The sequence below is a fragment of the Lampetra planeri genome, chromosome 14 (genome assembly GCF_965212315.1).
Source record: "Lampetra planeri chromosome 14, kcLamPlan1.2.h2, whole genome shotgun sequence".
Classification (NCBI taxonomy): domain Eukaryota; kingdom Metazoa; phylum Chordata; class Hyperoartia; order Petromyzontiformes; family Petromyzontidae; genus Lampetra; species Lampetra planeri.
In genome coordinates, this window is record NC_136120.1 from 11,911,854 (window position 1) to 11,930,083 (window position 18,230).

The 18,230-nt window shown below is 46.5% G+C and overlaps 1 protein-coding gene across 7 annotated transcripts in view; it reads right to left on the reverse strand.

The window, feature by feature from the left end:
• LOC144722391 (protein 4.1-like) overlaps window positions 1-18,230 on the reverse strand; it is a 124,607-nt gene that overhangs the window by 99,704 nt on the left and 6,673 nt on the right. The window contains exon 1 of one of the 7 annotated variants that reach the window (XM_078600621.1): window positions 14,703-14,777. The exons of the other annotated variants lie outside the window; for them this stretch is intronic. The gene's annotated coding sequence lies outside the window, so the exon portion shown is untranslated. Of the gene's footprint in view, window positions 1-14,702; window positions 14,778-18,230 lie in introns of those variants that run through there. 7 annotated transcript variants of the gene reach the window in all.

Below are 18,230 nucleotides of genomic sequence, written 5' to 3' on the forward strand. Positions count from 1 at the left end.
TGTTTTGGAAGCACTAAGCAAAGTTTAACTCACCGTGGGAACACTGCAACACAATTACACATGTCTTATCCACGTGTGACCTTTTCCTATTTTCCCAGATTCTTTATTTTGGCATTAGCTGTTGAAGGGCAACTTTGTTTATAAACTGATGGCGAAATTACGGAAACCCAATGCATTCCTATTCAGATTATATATTCATAATCTCCAACATAGAGAATGCCATTAAAACGTTAAACCGTGACAAATTCAATTTCAATCGGTTTTGTGTACTGTATGCCGTTCTCTTTTTTGGAAATCCCGCATACCGTAATAATCTCCTTTTCCAAGTCATAATACCCTTGCTCAGTTCAACACGTGGCATTAACGATTATCTATTACACCTTAAAGAGAACTGGTTGTTGCTACCACCGGGTGCTCACCAATTGTGATTCACAAAAAAGGAAACGGCACGTCTTTTAAAAAATCTCTTGTTGCGTTCGAATTGTTGCGGACGCTGTACAAAGAGGGGGGAATTTCGAGTCACGGTTAAGACAGAAAATACATGCCGTGGGTAGAGTCTGCATAATTATCAGCCACCCTTAGGCCTATTATCACAACAGTGCAGTACATTGTCATCAAGTCCAACGCAGCAACAGTACCAGATGTCTGTAAAAAAAAAGTCAATTCCTGCCACCCAAGCACAAATGCCAGTTCCCGGACCCATCCTGATCAAACCCACGGGGGTGGCTAACCCTCGCCGATGGTAAAAGATAATAGCTCCAGCAGGGCCACTGCCACGCACAACTTTATTGCCAGAGGAAGTGTGGCAATTTTCTTTCGAATAAAAGAATAATAACATCACCGTGCCCAGTGCTCCCCAGACTGATCGCCACAAAGTAATTGTTTATTTGGGGAGAGGGGGGGGATGGGATATAAACATGGGCACAAGGCCAGTCACAAGTCCTAAAATGCCTGTCACACTTGCGCCTTCAAAAGCTGTACCGTAATTTGGCGAGGCAAAGGTTAAATTGTGAGCGACACCGTGAACGGTCGCGCAACCCCGCACCACCCCAACCCACCCCCCCCCACATCATTACGCCGTACGTGATTTCACCGCCGTGACGGTCCCCCTCTTCAAAGCAGCCGCACAACAGAAGAAAATTGAGGCAATTCAGAAAAGACAGCGCTCTATGATAACAGAGTCGTCGTCATCCCCTCCCCAACTCTCTCCCCCCCCTCCACCCTGCAATTTCATCTCTGGAAATAGCCGCTCATCTCTGGCCGGAGTTGGCCCCGAGTGGGCCCCAAGTGGGGCCCCGAGTTTCCACACCTGGAGGTCAATTTAAATGGTGGAAAATTTCACCGAGGTCACCGCGAGGGGGAGAGCGGTCGACCTTCCTGGCGACGCCACCGCCGCTCCCCCCCTTCCCCACCGCCATCGCGATCGCTCCACGACCGTGGTTAGCGTCCCCTTGCCCGGCAAACGTCGATTCCTTAAAACTAAACCTAACTATTTTTTATCTTACCAGGTAAGGCCCACTGAGCGATAGAGCTCTTACTCAGAAGCGACTCGGCCACAAATGACAGCGCAACGAAGTGGCTTATCGTCACGTGGACATTTATAGCAGCCAAATACTCTAAAACGCGTGTCGTTGATTCTAAATATGGAGGGGAAAACCGGAGGACCCGGAGAAAAAAAATCACGCGGCTACGGAGAGAGACAAGCAAACCCCAAATATACACGGATATCAGGGTCGCGATTGAAACCCACGAGACCTCGTGTATACCAGGCGAGGTAATTAACATGTCGCCACCGCGGCGCCCAGAGGTGGCAACCCCCCGAAACTCTCTTGCCGCTTCTCGCCGTCACTTGCGCTGGGCTCTCGGAGATGCCGCGACACCCCGCTGCCGCCCGCTGGCCATGCTTCTGTGCGAGCGAAGCAATTAGCGAAGAGTTGGGGTGGGGGCGGTCGCATTCCACGAGGCCTTGGGTCAGCCTCCAGGAACTTCAAAAACGATTATGGCTGTGAAGTCAACGGCAGAAATGAGCGTGCCCGCGTGCGAGAGCGCTCATGTTGTGCCTCTGCGTGGCACCCTGCTGCACAAAGCGAACGTTTATAGGGATAAGACAGAATGGCATTCCTTAGAAGAATGTGCTTTATTTAATAATAATTATTACAAAAAATTATAATCACGGCGACGGCAAAAAAAAAACGCACGTTAAGTAAACTCTCCTTAAAGTGTTGCGCGCTCGACGGCCAGTTCTCAAAACTTTTTCCACAACAAGTGAACTCGTCTTGGACACAACACGAGCGGAGAGGAGGCAACTGCAATTAGGCGCTGCAGACAAGTCGGGGAAAGCGCAGTTATAATGAGCTCCCATTGAGGCCAGGACAGCACACGAGGAGGTGGAGCAGCCAACGTCACGACCGGCGGTCTCTCTGCCTCCCAGGCTGTCTGCGCTGACCGCCCCCGGACCGCACCATACTACTAAAAAAAAAACTAATTCAGACGGAGCTGATCTAAAGGAGGCACAGGCCACGTTAAAAAAAAAATCACAATTTTCCACCACGGATGTTGTGCCGTGACCAGAAAGTCAACTTTGGCCACTGCTTGCAGCATCATTACAGGAACTCACGAAGCATGACTCCCTATTGTGTACACCCCAAACAAAGACAAAGATCCCCTACAGAGCCCCCCCCACACACACCGACTGTTGGGGCAAGCACAGTGCTGTCAAGCAAGTTGCTAACACGGCAAGGTCGGTGGTGTGACCTGAACCCTGCCTGGCTGACCTTCGTCTACTCCCGTGCTGATGTTTACCCACCACACCAGGCACTCATTTAAGGCCGAGTCAACTTAGAGGAAGCCCGTAGCCGGTTCAGATATCGCTCGCCGCCGATGGTTTTGGTAGGTAGCGCAGTGGGTACAAGCCGCTACACGCCACCACTCCCCTGCGCTGTATGATCGCGCTCACTCGCGGACACGCCATATAATAAAACGCACACAGAGCGTACACGTGTAACATACGGCGCACGTGCATCCGTAGCTCATGTAAATTGCTGTCAGTTTCTTTATTTGTGGATGCACGGGACCGTGTTGTGCTGGCACATAGAATGGCAATGACATTTTTAATTTAGAGCCCTGGTCCGGCAGAGAAGCATAGGGGACACACACGCGCCAGGTCACGGCTTAATAAACATCTCCCGGTTGTAATATTCCTCAAAAAACAAATTGGTTGCAACAGGGAGCTCGCAAAAATTTACGGGCAATAGCCAGAGTATTAACGAACCAAAAAAAACACCATTATGATTCAACATGCCAGAGCACAGGACACATAAAACAAACTGCAGTGCAAGCAGATCACATATCATACGCACAGATATGAAAAGCCCTCGAACTAATCAAAATTCCTGCTATTGAAAAAAAGAAAAAAGGTATGATTATTCGAATGCGCGATGTGGCAATTCAACATGCGGCGTAATTCTTTGATGAGCGTGGCTCGTTTGCGAATCAACATGCGAGTGCAAAACCGCATTGAGAATCAACCGCCAATTTTACGCTACCCTGTAAACAACACGCGGGGTGGCGACGGGAGTGGTTGTGGCCAGGCATCTCTCGCAAGAGGCAGGAATACCGCGACACTTTACCACACCGCACACGACCTGCCCAAGGATAGGCCGTGGTGCGCCCATTTACAACTGCTGGGTGGACAGAGGCCGGCAGATTGAGGACATGGTGCCCGTTGCCATGCCAAGAGATTAAATCGGGGACCTCTATCTGGTGCTAACCACAGTATGCTAACCTTTACACCGTGGCAGTAATTACACGATTAACATGCAATGAGTTGATATACAGCAGGTTATTTATACATATCTTTATAATCCGACAAATATACATTTAATGTACAGAAAATAATGTTTCACAGTCAAGCACGACTGAAGCAAATGATGATGGCAATACGCTCCGTTCAAATACTACGACACATTTAACGCTTCATTTCATTACTTTATAGCTCTATCCATTTCTCTGTATCAGCTCAAGCCTCCTGTAAAATCACGTGACTTCTGTGCGGCCACCCACACACTGAACCCCTCCCCCCTCTCCCCACCCACTGTGAAAACAGACTCTTCTCCATGCAGACTCTGGTGCAATCTCTAACCCCATGCCCTCATCTCTCCTGAACCTTCGCTCCCATTTCTCCGCTTCTTTTTCATCCCATTCGTCATAAATGTTTCCTCTTCCTTACATTACATCCTTGTCATGCTTGTAATGCGTGCTGGACTTCTTTCGCGTCGTCCGTAGCCAACCGTGCTAATCGGAGGTGGTCAGGGGAAGGACAACAAATTTTACGCAAAAAGTAGTTCTGAAGAAATTCGTTTTCATTCTACGCAAAAAAAAAATGCTAATGCCTGCAAATTTGGCAAGCTCCCTGTTACAACCAATTCGTTTTTTGAGGAATGCTACCACTGGGGTTTGTATATTAAGCTTCCACCTGGCGTGCGTCCCTCTCCTCGATTCTACTCCCCTTCCCGCGGTGTGCCGTGGGTAAAAAGTTGTCTACGCTTGAAGGTAAAGCGCACAGAGAGCATATATTTCAAAGGTTCATGAAAACTAAATTCCAAGAGGGTGCATTTTTCTTGCAAGATAAAAAAAAATAAAACCCAGTGCCTTCTTTCTTTATTTATAGCCAGCCGTGAATTCCAGTCATCACGCGATGCGACAATGGCTTTGGCCGGGCCTGGTTTCGGCCCAGTTTTTCATTAACTCACGCAAACGATAAACGGGCATTCGTGATTTCTCCAGCGCTAATGCAATGGCCATTTCTCATTGGAAGCGATTGTGTCCAACGGTGTGCCGGTTACCATTTTTCCTCCCCCAGGAAATCCATTCTCATCTCATCCCTTCTTTCTCCGCACGTCTCCTCTTCATTGTCCTCGTTTCCTATTTAACTTTGGGCGAGGAGCCGGCGTCGTCACCGTCAACACGCCACGCGGCGCGGCGATATTTTAAAGGCGCCGTTCCCCTTTAAACGAGCCAGTGTGTGTGGACTTGCACCGGCTGCATTTTATCATTGAAGATTGGGTTGTTCTCTATTAGCGGGCCGTAAAACGGCTCAATGTCTATATTGTTTAAAGCACAACTATTTTTTTGTAAGCACGCTTCGTTGTATATAAAAAAAAAACTGTTAAAAAGTAATAACTGGGTCTCGCGCGATTTATGGGATACGGCAAATTGCGATCGTGCTGCCACAACATAACTAAAACTAAACTATCAAACTAAACTATTTTATTTTACCAAGTAAGGCCCACTGAGCTATATAGCTCTTTTTCAGATGTGACCTCGCCACAAATTATAGTTCAACAAAGTGGCTTCTCATTTGGAAATTTACAGCATCCAAATACTCTAAATACATGTTTTTAAATGTGAAAGGAAAAACCGGAGGACATGGAGAAATATCCACGCAACCACGGGGAGAGAGACATACAAACTCAAAATATACAGGCGTCAGGGTCGGGATCGAACACACAACCTCCTGCATACCAGGCGAGGTAGTTAACATCTTGCAGCGCCCATAAATACAAAAATTGTAAATGTTGTGGTTTCACTCTTCAACACACCGGTGGGCTAAAGTAGTGAACTATTTGTCTTTTGTCAACGTGACACATTTTTACTGATTGGCCGTGTCGGGTGGTGGAGGGTTACGACACATTTATAAATAACGCGATCTAAACCCAAAAACGTTGATTATGAATAACATTGGTCGCGAAAGCCTCACACGTGTTAAACTAACGTTTATTATTAATAATATTGGTCGCGAAAGTGTTAAACTGTCCATGAAAGTACCATACAATTATAATTAATTGTGAGAGGCAATCGTTTGAGCAACCACACACACCGAGGGGTCACATGGCCCAGCACGAGCCATTACCCCACTTGTTGCAAAGGTTCACGGTTCCAATTCAGTCGCCGCCCTGATAGTACTGCGGGTATAATAACCACGATAATACGCTAGATTTGAAGCTTTCGTGACTGTAAGGATTCATATTCTTAGGTTTTTTTCAGTAAAGTCACGTAGGTTAAAAATTAAAATTAACAAAAGTAAAATAAAAATCACGACGTTTCGGAGGCAACACAAGCTTCCGTCTTCAGGTGGAACCATCACAGCAGGATAGCTGTATCAAGTGAGAGAAATTCCAAGAAAACAGTCCTTGTATATATACTGGTTGGGGTGGGAGGAGCCAAGATAGGCCCTGAATATTTTTTTTGTGAGGTTCGGTGCGGCAGCGTGCTTCAGCCGCAAAAATAATATTCAGGGCCTACCTTGGCTCCTCCCACCCTCAACCAGTATATATACAAGGACTGTTTTCTTGGAATTTCTCTCACTTGATACAGCTATCGTGCTGTGACGGTTCCACCTGAAGACGGAAGCTTGTGTTGCCTCCGAAACGTCGTGATTTTTATTTTATATTTATTTTACTTTTATTAATTTAAATTTTTCACCGACGTGACTTTACCGAAAAAAACCTAAGAATATGATTATACGCACCAAACATTACCTGCAGATTACTCAACTGGGACTACACATAGCAATCATCACCCACCATTCGCAGACTAATTCCCTGGGTCACTCTTGCGAATGAAACTAATCCTGGTCTCGAGTTAAAATAAACTTCGACGCTTGAGCGTTGTGAAGATTGCATCTCGTGTGAGCCTCATCTCTCTCTCGTCCTCCACGTGTTTTCACCACATCGAGGCACCCCCAGGTGTTAGCCGGCAACTCGGCTGCGGTTGTTTTTTATTGTTAACGCTTCTGTCATCTGCTTTCGAAGAACGCTCTAGCTGTCGTTTATTTACGTACAAACTCGTTCTTTTGCACACCGCAACACCCACCCACGCGATTCACAAACTTGCGGTCTAATTATGTCTCGTTAATGATGGATGCCATCTTTATGAAGGCACTGTTAAATTAGTTTTGGCGTCTCGTGGGTCTTGGGCCACGGCTGTTTAGAAAATGACGAGCAACAACCAATCGTGGGCATCGCCTCCGTACCATTCAAAACTTGGAATGTGATCCAAATCTATTCTATCAAGCAATGATAAGGTGTTACTATTGGTAGGGCAAAAGCCACGCTCTGTAGGTCATAAACCACACTGGGCTCAGAGGTTGCCCTGTCGAGAGACAAGCTCACGACTCTCTCTGCTGCCCTGCCCTCGTCCTGCTCAGTTTTGTTCATCACATACGATACCGCAAGCGTACGATCCGTGACTTCGGCAAACAGTGCGGAGTGGCAAAGTGGCCGCGCACTCGCTGAAGAAAAAAATCTTAAGTTTGTCCCCCGTAAGATCTTGAGACACCCGTTTCACTCCAGGTTGGATGGTCGAAGGCAGCGGTCGCAAACGGGTTTTGATTCCTTACCCGTACCCGTACCCGGCCGCACCAGGGTCGCAAACGGGTACCCGTACCTGGCCGGGTATGGCTACCCGTACGCTACCCATACCCGTACCCTACCCGAAATGAGTGACAAACGGTTACTCACCGGTGACTCACGGCCTACCCATACCCGTACCCGGCCGCACCAGGGTCGCAAACGGGTACCCGTACCCGTACCCAGCCGGGTACGGGTAGCCGGGTATCGGGTAGGGTACGGGTATCGGGTACCCGGTTGCGACCTCTGGTCGAAGGCCAACGGATACGCCGGCACCTCTGCCCGCCGCACGCTCCCGCGATGCTCCTCGTTTCCCCCGTGCGCGGCTGGGTCCACTCCTTATAATGTCGTCCGACTCGCTGCAAACATTCATCTTTGTCTTCCTCTTGCTCTCCTGTCCTCAACGCTCCTATGGACGGAAGCTTGTGTTGCCTCCGAAACGTCGTGATTTTTCTTTTATTTTTATTTTACTTTTATTAATTTTAAATTTTAATTTCTTACCTACGTGACTTTACCGAAAACCTAAGAATATGAATCCTTGCAGTCACGAAAGCTTCAAATCTAGAGCTCCTTTGGAGGAGGCCTGGTACTGTAGTGGGGCTCGTTGCGAGCCTTGTGCTACATGACAGAATCAGAAATATTTATTTATTCGGGAGGAATCCGATCAGATATGAAGCTCTTTTTCACAGATGTCCACAGACTGCCAGCACCTCTCGACCAAATCCAACATCATTCTGGTGCATCTCATTTGCACCTCCGATACGCACGGTTGGCTATGTACGGTTCAACATACAATAATCCAAAAGTCAAATTATTTCAGAGGCAGCTGCTCAGATGTATTTCTCTATGCACTTCTACTCTGTGCCTCTTCTCTCATCACATCCACTCTCCTAGTATCTCGTTCCACCCCCATTCCTTCCATCTCACCCTTGGTCTGTCTCTTCTCCTGCCCTCTACCAGTGACATCTCCTAAGTCCTTCTAATCTATGGGCCTATCTGTGAGTCAATGAGTCTCTACGAGTCAATGAGTCTCTACCAGAGGTCGCAAACGGGTTTTGATTCCTTACCCGTACCCGGCCGCACCAGGGTCGCAAACGGGTACCCGTACCCGTTCCCGGCCACACCAGGGTCGCAAACGGGTACCCGTACCCGGCCGGGTACGGGTAGCCGGATATCGGGTAGGGTATGGGTATTGGATACCCGGTTGCGACCTCTGGTCTCTGCGAGTCTATGAATCTATCTGTGAGTCTATGAGTCTTTCTGTGAGTCTATATGTCTTTCTGTGAGTCTATGGGTATATCTGTGACTCTATGGGTCTGTGTGAATCATAGGCTGTACGTGTCGGGCAGCGGTCTCTGTGCGAGTCTACAAATCTCTCTCCGTGAGAGTCAATGCGTCTATCTGAGTATATAGGTCTCTGTGCGAGTCTAATCTCTATAACCCATCTCATTAACTCGTCTCAACAGAAGCCGAAACCATCAAAGTGTCACCTCCCTGACCATTCTCCAGAGTATTAGCAACCCTGGCTCAGACTCTAACATTCTGCCTTCTTTCCCCTATTTCCAGTGGTACGCTGGGAAACGTTGGCATCCACAATGTCAAGGCAAGGAATCCAATTTGTGAAATCACAATATTTCCGCCACCTTTCTTTCTGCCATGAGAAAGGATCGGTGCCCAAAGAATGCCTCGTGAAATGCTGTATGTTGGGTAATGCAGTAAAACAGTACTCGTTAATAGCAATGGTGGTTAAGTGTCTTCAACCTCTGTGCCTCGACACCGGTGATATGGCAGGCGCTGGAATTATTGTTGCAAGATGGATGGATGATAGAGACGTCTGGTCATGAAATTGTGAGCGTGCGATTGAAACGCTTTAAATCCCTTTCCAAAGAGGCCAACAACATTTGTCATTTTAGTGACTCTTGCAAATGAGACTATCCAGATCTCTTGACTTCTCCCCCTGACCAAACAAAATAAGCTTCAACTTGAAACTTCATTTTCCTGCTTCAACGAGCATATAGAGGCAGTGCTCATCCCCTGTTTACAGCCCTCAGCCAGTGGTGGAAATTCTACATTCTTATGGCGGGAGCGAGTCACTATCGGAATACCACCGTTGACTTCCCCACAATGTCTGTGCACGTATGTTGAACTTCTTTCGCACCATATGTAGCCAACCGTGCTAATTGGAGGTGCGGGAGAAGGGTAGCAAACTAAACACAAAATTGTGGTAAGCATTTCATAACCCACACATCGTTACAATAATACGGCTATAGAGAGGATTTCACCACAGCTGTTTCGCAACATTTTTTTTTATCTTCTGATAATTTATTCCAGTGGCTGGCGTTAGCCGTTACCAAGCCAAATAGCGATAGTCGAGATTTTTTATGCGACATCCCTACAGCCGTCTGCATTGTCAGCCTGCATCGACCAACGCCCAGGTGGCTATTACAAAAGCGATACGGTATGCCTCCTCGTATATCCAGCGGTCGCTTATACTACCATCGAAACTGCAATTTAGGCAACGGAAGAAATTAGCGTGGCTCTCAAATTGCATGAGCCCTCGCTGGCTTCAATGTGGGAAAGCAATATTCCACAGGAGCTTTCACTTAGTTTTTTTAGAAGCTCCATAAATTGTTTCGATCTCCACCTTAAGTCAAGGAGGACCTATAAAGCATCCGCATAATCAATTGACGGCTGGATTTAGCACACTGGCTCCGATACCACTTGCCGATGGCATGCAGACCCTTGCTTCCAGTTGAGACCCACGCACCTTTCAAGTGTATCCGGTTTAGCCGTCGCCGTCCAGTCCCAAGAAGCGGCAGCTTGTTTGCATAATATAATCTCCTTTGCCATGCGCTTGCTTACCTAAGATTTATAAAACGCTGGCAAATGAAGCGAAAAATGTTTTGGCTCGACTTTAGGGTCAGCTGCACAGGGGTTTACTATTTAAATCAATTGGATCCTTTATCAAATAAAACCAAATTGAAAATTCGCGCTATCGGTGATGCACACTCTCAGGTCTCGTAAGAGAAAGCAAGCTCTTTAGTCAATTCACTCTATTATCAAGTTCAAGTTAATTATGTTTAACCAGGTAAGAAATCAAGAGACCAGGATAACCTCAATTGCAAGATTGACCTGGGGCAATAGTCTTGATGATTGACATGTATAGTCGCAATCGCGTAATTTTGAGGCTAATTTTCGAATTTTAGAAATTTGCATCCTGACGCCGGCACACGATGGAAAATTATCTTTAAGGTGGCGAGATGTTAACGACCTCGCCTGGTATACAGGAGGGCGTGGATTCGGTCCCGACCCTGAAGCCTGTAATGTGTGTGTGTATCTCTCTCTCTCCCCGTGATCATGTGGACTTTTCATCCCAGTCCTCCGGTTTACCCCTCCATATTTAGAATGAACATGCATTCAGAGTGTTTGGCTGCAATACATTTCCACGTGATGATAAGCCACTTCGTTGAGCTATCATTTGTGGCCAGGTCATTTCTGACAAAGAGCTATATATATTTTTCAGTGGGCCTAACCTGGTCAAAAAAATGTTTCAATAGTTTAGTTTTAACGTCAGATGGCACAAATTATCCATGACATTACACCGGCATAGTAATAGGGTTTTACCCGTTCAACTGGTACAAAAACTGACACCTTTATACAAGGCATCATGTTTGCAATAACCACAACACAAGCGTCATCTGGTCCAACACCAATGGAGACTAGGCTCTAAGAAAAGCTGTCTCGGGTGTGGACCAATCAACTTCAAGGACAGTGCATATCATTATCATCATCAGAGTTGTTTCTTTTTGTTTGCATTTTGACTGCTTGTGTTGTGGTTATTGCAAACATGATGCCTTGTATAAAGGTGTCAGTTTTTGTACCAGATGAAAGGGTAAAAACCTATTACTATATTTTGCCACTGGTAAAGGAGATGTCTCGTATTACACCGGCAGTTATAGTCAGGGCGACCCGCTGGATTCGAACCGGCAACCTCTGCAACTGCGAGTGGTGAATGTGCAATCACTCGGCCACGTCACTGCCAAAATCATCACCGCAGAGGATGCCCCTCTGGTCTAATGGCGCCAAAGTTGCGGAAGCATGAAGAGGAGGCCATAATAACCTCCAGCGGGCCCTCTTGAGAGCTTTCTTTGGTGGAGGCGCTTCTGCCAGCAGTGGCACGAGAAAATTAATTTCAGAGCAGCACCTTTAATTAGTTTTTATTACCGATAAATGGGCGCTGTGGTTTTTCTCAACTTCAAATGTTACAAGATGGTGGAGTGTCTGTGTGATGGCTGCGTATTGAGAGAGAGAGAGAGATATGCTTTGCATTAATACTGTACTGTGAGAAGCTGCAAATGATCAATATACAGGGTGGGCCACAAGTCAAGACACGTAGGCTTATTATATTTGTTTCAGCAGATCACATAAGGTTATTTAATTCATCTTTTAAAATGTTCGAATTGACTGCCATTGACATTGATGCATGAATTAATAATCTTTTGAAATTAATTTAGGACTTTTAACAAAATAATACAGCTATAATTTTTCAACATTCATCATCAGGGTTAGTGGTTGAGATTTGTAAACAACGAATTTAAGGTGGATCACATAAGGTTATTTAATTTATCTTTTAAAATGTTCGAATTGACTTCCATGAATATTGATGCATGAATTAATAATGTTTTGAAATTAATTTAGGACTTTTAACAAAATAATACAGCTATAATTTTTCAACATTCATCATCAGGGTTAGTGGTTGAGATTTGTAAACAACGAATTTAAGGTGGAAAAAAATAGATATTAATAATGATAACAGATTAAATATTAGAATAACCAATTAAAATTGTATAATTCTACGTGTTCTGACTTTTGGCCTACCCTGTATAATATATATCTTTGTACATCTCAGGTAAGCAAGCACACGGCACTTTATGCGCTCCCACCAAAAGGAGATGATATTGTGAAGTAAGATCTATGGTTATTCTTTATTTCACCTGCAGATTAAACTGACCCGCTGAGACACGTGAAACATTGCCTCGTTTGCAAGGGCAACCTGAGTTTATATTGCCGCATCGACAAGCTTGCATCACTTCATCACACTCCAAGACGAACTTTTTCTTTAAATATATATAAGCTATGAGCAATGACTCGCGTGAAATTCCCAAGAAATCAGACGGGCACGGAACGCTAATTTTACTGGACATCTGCGAGAAATATAGCTTCCTTGTTCGTCAGACTGCTCCAGTCTAAATGAAGATTCCGATTCTGATTATAATTTTTATATAGTGTTTATTTATCTACTTACAGTACGTTTATATTCACAGTAATTGGTTGTTTTGTTAAAAGACCGGTGGGAATTTGGTTCACACATTAAGCCATTTTGCATGCACTTCAAAATATAATGACAATTTGGAGCACGGCAAAACATACTCAAATGCGGCTTGCCAACACCCTAAACACCCCCTGCGAATGAGATGGTCCATCTTGAGGAAATAAGCGTGTAAAATGTGTTTTCATTTGAAAAAAAAATATTATGCAAAGGTCAGGAGTGCTTTGCAAAGAGAACCAATGCGGCATTGAGACAGTCCAAACAAGTCGTGGGCCTCATTCTCACAAAAGTCAAAGTGAATTTCTGCTCAAATGAGCATTGGGTCGATGCTCACTTCCTGCATACAGCCATGAACCAATGGTACAAATTACACGTTCCTCTGGTGGGCGGACAGGTCTATTCGTAAGCCAACAACTGCTGACTTCCCCCACAAAGCAGTATGTATTTTATCGACCCCGCAGGGGGGGGGATGATGGGCTGAGTCAACTCCCCAAACCAGGACCGCTGAGCCCGCTGGCCGGACGGGACCAGCAATTATCGTACAACGGCCACACAAAGCATCGCTCGCAAGACGGAGGATGTGCAAAATGTCCCACCGTTCGCACGGCACGGGGCGAGGATGAAATGCTGCGGAGGGAATGGCAGCGCCCAGTCTCCGTTTCTGCGGTTACATCGCCTACCAACCTTCTTTCCCCAAGTGAAGGGCTCGGCCAAATCAGCCCGAATCGACATTGTTACCTTTAATAATTCATCACCCACTGTCTTGATAGTGTGCTTTTTAAAAGCCCCAATTAGTGCAGACTGCCAAGTGCAACACTGCATGCGAAATAAATCATCTCGCGACCGCTGTAAACGTCCATTTGTAAGGCTCATTTATACCCAGACTGATGTGCAAATATAATCTTTTCAATTAGCCTTTGTCTATTTAGGTTTTAAGCTGACAACAAAAATATACATTCATCATTTGCAGCCCCTCAAAAGCGCAGCATTAACGCAATTCACAACAGTCTCTCTCCACGCATCAATTACACAAACACGGCCCGGCCGTTGTGTAACATTTGAAGGAGGGGCTGAACCATGGCACTCCCCCCCCCCCCCCTTGTGTTGTCGATGTAACAGTCAAAATGTTAAGGCGCAGCCCTGCAATGGCTTTGCTCGAGCCACTGCAGGTGGGAGGGTCTCCCACTACAGGGAACTCTCTTAGAGAACCCCTCTGGAGGGTACTGAGGGCCCACTCTTCCACAGTGACCGGACGTCTTGGAGGTAGTAGTACCCACACTTCACCCCACCACCCTATCAACTAGCTGGGGACAGGGCCGTTGCGGTTCTGCGGATTTAAGACACTTTCATTTTGTTTTACAATTACACCACTGTGGCATCCCTTTGGTAATTAAAACAGAGCGGATCGGGTTATTAATAGAAATAACATAGTAACTTTAATCTTCTTAAACTTTTCTCTTTGTTGCTGCAGCAAGTCAAGAGCAGCAGGCAACCATGAATACTGTTGACATTAAATTAGGCATTGAGCTCTTCTCTAGACTCCCCCTGCAGTTCCAAACTTTCAGGATGCTTGTGTGTGTGTGTGCAATTGTGTGTGTGTGTGCAATTGTGTGTGTGTGCAATTGTGGGTGGGGAGCGATAGTATAGCGGTTTGCGCGCTGCGCTATGAACCTGGCGACCCGGGTTCGATTCCCACTCACGGCCAACACCAGTGACGATTATCTGAACCAGTCCTGGGCATCCCCTAGGTCGACTCAGCCTGAAATGAGTACCTGGTGCGGTGTGTAAACATCGCCACTGGCGAGACAAAGGCGGTCGGGCGTAGGTGCTGGCCACCCACCCCCTCGTGTACCGTGCCAGTCTTCATAGGTGCTAGCGAACAGCACTTGCCCCAACAGTCTGTTAAGGCTATACAGGCGATCTTTGTCTTTGTGTGCAATTGTGTGTGCAGGACGCATTCTCACCGCTTTCACTTCCTGTTCAATCTCCTACTGAAGGTGCAGATCAAAGCCACGAGAAGCTGGCAACCACAGGAGAAAAAAACTGACGTTTGATTTCCCCCCCACCCACCTAAACACAAGTACAAGGTGCGTGAATAAATGTGACTCTAGCGCGCTAGAGCTCACGAGAATCACGACCCAAAGTGTATCACGTGGGCCTCTGGCCAATGGAGCAAGCAACGTCAACAATTCTCGACGAAGGTGAAAGGTGCAAACGTGAAATTCCACACACGCTGGCATTGCTGCTGGAAGGGCCTCCCCTCCACCAGAGGGAGCTCCGGAGAGCATCCCTCGAGAGGGTCATTTCAGGGCCGCTCCTCCGCCGTGACCGCACACGTCTTGGAAGGACATGGGACATTAACCCATCTCTCTTTGCCCCCACCGTACGCGACCTGCCCATCAACTTGAGACTCTGGTTCATATTCTTAGGTTTTTTCGGTAAAGTCACGTAGGTAAAAAAATTAAATTAATAAAAATAAAATAAAAATCACGACGTTTCGGAGGCAACACAAGCTTCCGTCTTCAGGTGGAACCGTCACAGCACGATGGAACCGTCACAGCACGATGCTGTGACGGTTCCACCTGAAGACGGAAGCTTGTGTTGCCTCCGAAACGTCGTGATTTTTATTTTATTTTACTTTTATTAATTTAAATTTTTTACCTACGTGACTTTACCGAAAAAAACTAAGAATATGAATCCTTGCAGTCACGAAAGCTTCAAATCTAGAATGGACTCTGGTTGTTCTTATTTTATACCGCTGAGTGAACGGAGCCTTGTGTTGGGAGAGGGTGGGGGAGAGGATTAAAAAAAAAACTCGCCCATTGTGTCAACTGCCACGCCAGGAGATCGAGCCGGTGGGAGGCATGGACCGTTTTACGTTGGGCCAACGTTGGTCCAACAACATGTTGGGCCACAACGTTGGCGCGTTTACTGGCAAGTCCATTGTCGCGAACCGTCACACACCCCTGCAACAGCAAAACCCGTCCACAATTAAGAGCGACGGCGAAAATAAGCGCTCACGCGGACCGTGGGCATTCCGATTCGATGCGAGCGTCGTGTTTGTTTCACGCTGGATTATTCTCATTAAAAAAACATTTCTTCCAAACACCGTCAAAGCCCCAAAACGATCCTCTCTCCGACACACCGCATGCAAATTAATTCCATTGGTTAGAACAACGTTCACGGGCATTTCAATCAAAGAGCAATGCGCAAGTGGGTGTACCACGCACACGCATTGTATTTAAACTGGGATTGAAATCTGGGTATTCTACAGTTGCTAGGCGATAGGCTTGACGTCACTTAACGGGCACTGAAGAACGCAGTGAAGCACACAGAGGAGCGAGGAGAGCGGGGGACGGCCGGAGAAATCGCGCCTCCCGTTCGCACTGCGAGGGACAACTTCACATGGCGGGGGAGGGGGGGGCAGAGGGGGAAACGGCGTTGGAATCGTGGACCCATCTCAAATTACCGAGGCCTGTTTTTGTTTTGTAACAAAGGCAAATACCACGACTGCCCTCTTTCCCGTGAAAGCACCGAGAACCAGTATGGCACCATATTCTCTAGACTCTAAATCACACAGATAACCCTAACCGCCGCCCCCTGTCTTATAATGCAGCCCTTGCATGTATGTGTGTGTGTAACCAGATTTGTACAAGGCTATTGATACCGGGCAATAAGTTTGGGGGTGGAGCCTACTCTTCCCTGGGAGGAACATCTTCATAATCCGCAGAACTATGGTATTTTACGATGGATCATTGCTGATCATGCATATTCGTGGGTAGTCAGAGAAAGAAGATAAGAAAAGGCGTTCTTAGGGAGGCACGCCAGATTGCTATCTCCGCACTCTCAGAGGAAGGCTGTCCCGTACTGGTCGAACACTCTCTGGTATTCACTCAATATCTTTTCTTTGTGACTCGCAGATGGCAGTGAGGTGGTGGTCACCAGGCCGCGAATTCTCTCAACTCAAGTGTCTTTGCCCCGTTCTCCCGCTCATGCCACGCCCTCGCAAAAAACAATCTTGGATTTCGTAAAATGCTTATTTTTTTGCGTGGAGATTTTAGTGTATTGCCCCTCCTTGAATACTTTGATTCTAGAGTAAAGAGCATACATTATTCCGAAAACCATCTTTTACATTAAATCTGTCGTAAGAAGATAATAGTATGGCACGATTTTTTTATATATAATTTATTTAGAACTGCTCTTTGTATTTAATTTGTCCTTTCTCCACAACCTCCGATTAGCACGGTTGGCTACGTACGACGCGAAAGAAGTTCAACATGCATTACAAGGATGACAAGGATGGAATGTAAGGAAGAGGGAAACTTAATGAGGAAAGGGATGAAGAAGAAACAGAGAAATGGGAGCAAAGCTTCCGGAGAATTGAGGCTATTGGGTTAGAGATTGCACCAGGGCATCGAGGCTGCTGCTGCTGCTGTAGTAAGAGGAAACATTTATGACGAATGGGATGAAAAAGAAGCGGAGAAATGGGAACGAAGGTTCAGGAGAGATGAGGGCATGGGGTTAGAGATTGCACCAGAGTCTGCATGGAGAAGAGTCTGTTTTCACAGTGGGTGTGGAGAGGCGAGAGGGGTGGTTCAGTGGGTGGATCCCCGCACCCTCGGAGGAGGGCTGTCCCGCAGCCTTTCCGAAACAACGGTGACACGTGTGCGGCCGCGCACTTCCAACGACGTCTTCACGCCAGAAAGAGAATGTCGTCGCGACAAGCTTCTGTCGCTGTCCGAACCGACGGCGAAAAGGGATCGACGCCGGACGATCGGTGGGCACGCGTCGTGTTGGGGGAGGAAAAAGTGGAATAAAAACAGATCGAAAATGTCATGACAGCTTGAGAGTGCATTACCCGCGCTCAGAATCTGAGTGAGTGTAGTGGGCATTATCTCAAAGAAACTGTAGGTTCTGAGCCCTGTACTCATGACTCAACCGAACAGGTGACAGATCTGCAAATAACTTCGGGTTGGCTTCAACACGGTTTCACGAGGGCACACAAACCGTCTGACCATATTATATTGACGAATGCTTTCTCATCCGAAACTTAACAGAGCAAAGCAGATAGCACATGCTCCGCGGAGCTTAATGGATCCTCGTATTTTAATATTGAATTCCCAATAATCCCTACGTTACATTCTAATTATGGTGTAACTCTCCACCGCAGCTGTGTACTTAGCAACACTGCTTTGGACACAGTACAGACGTGCACTGGTCGAACGCTCTCTCTGGTATTCACTCAATATCTTTTCTTTTGTGACTCGCAGATGGCGGTGAGGTGGTGGTCGCCAGGCCGCGAATTCTCTCAACTTAAGTGTCTTTGCCCCGTTCTCGTCACGCCCTCTCAAAAAACAATCTTGCATTTTGGAAATCGATTATTTTTTCGGCGTGGAGATTTTAGTGTATTGCCCCTCCTTATTTTGAAAAAGATCTTTTACGTTACATCAGTCGTAGGAAGACAATAGTATGGCACGATTTGTTTGATATGT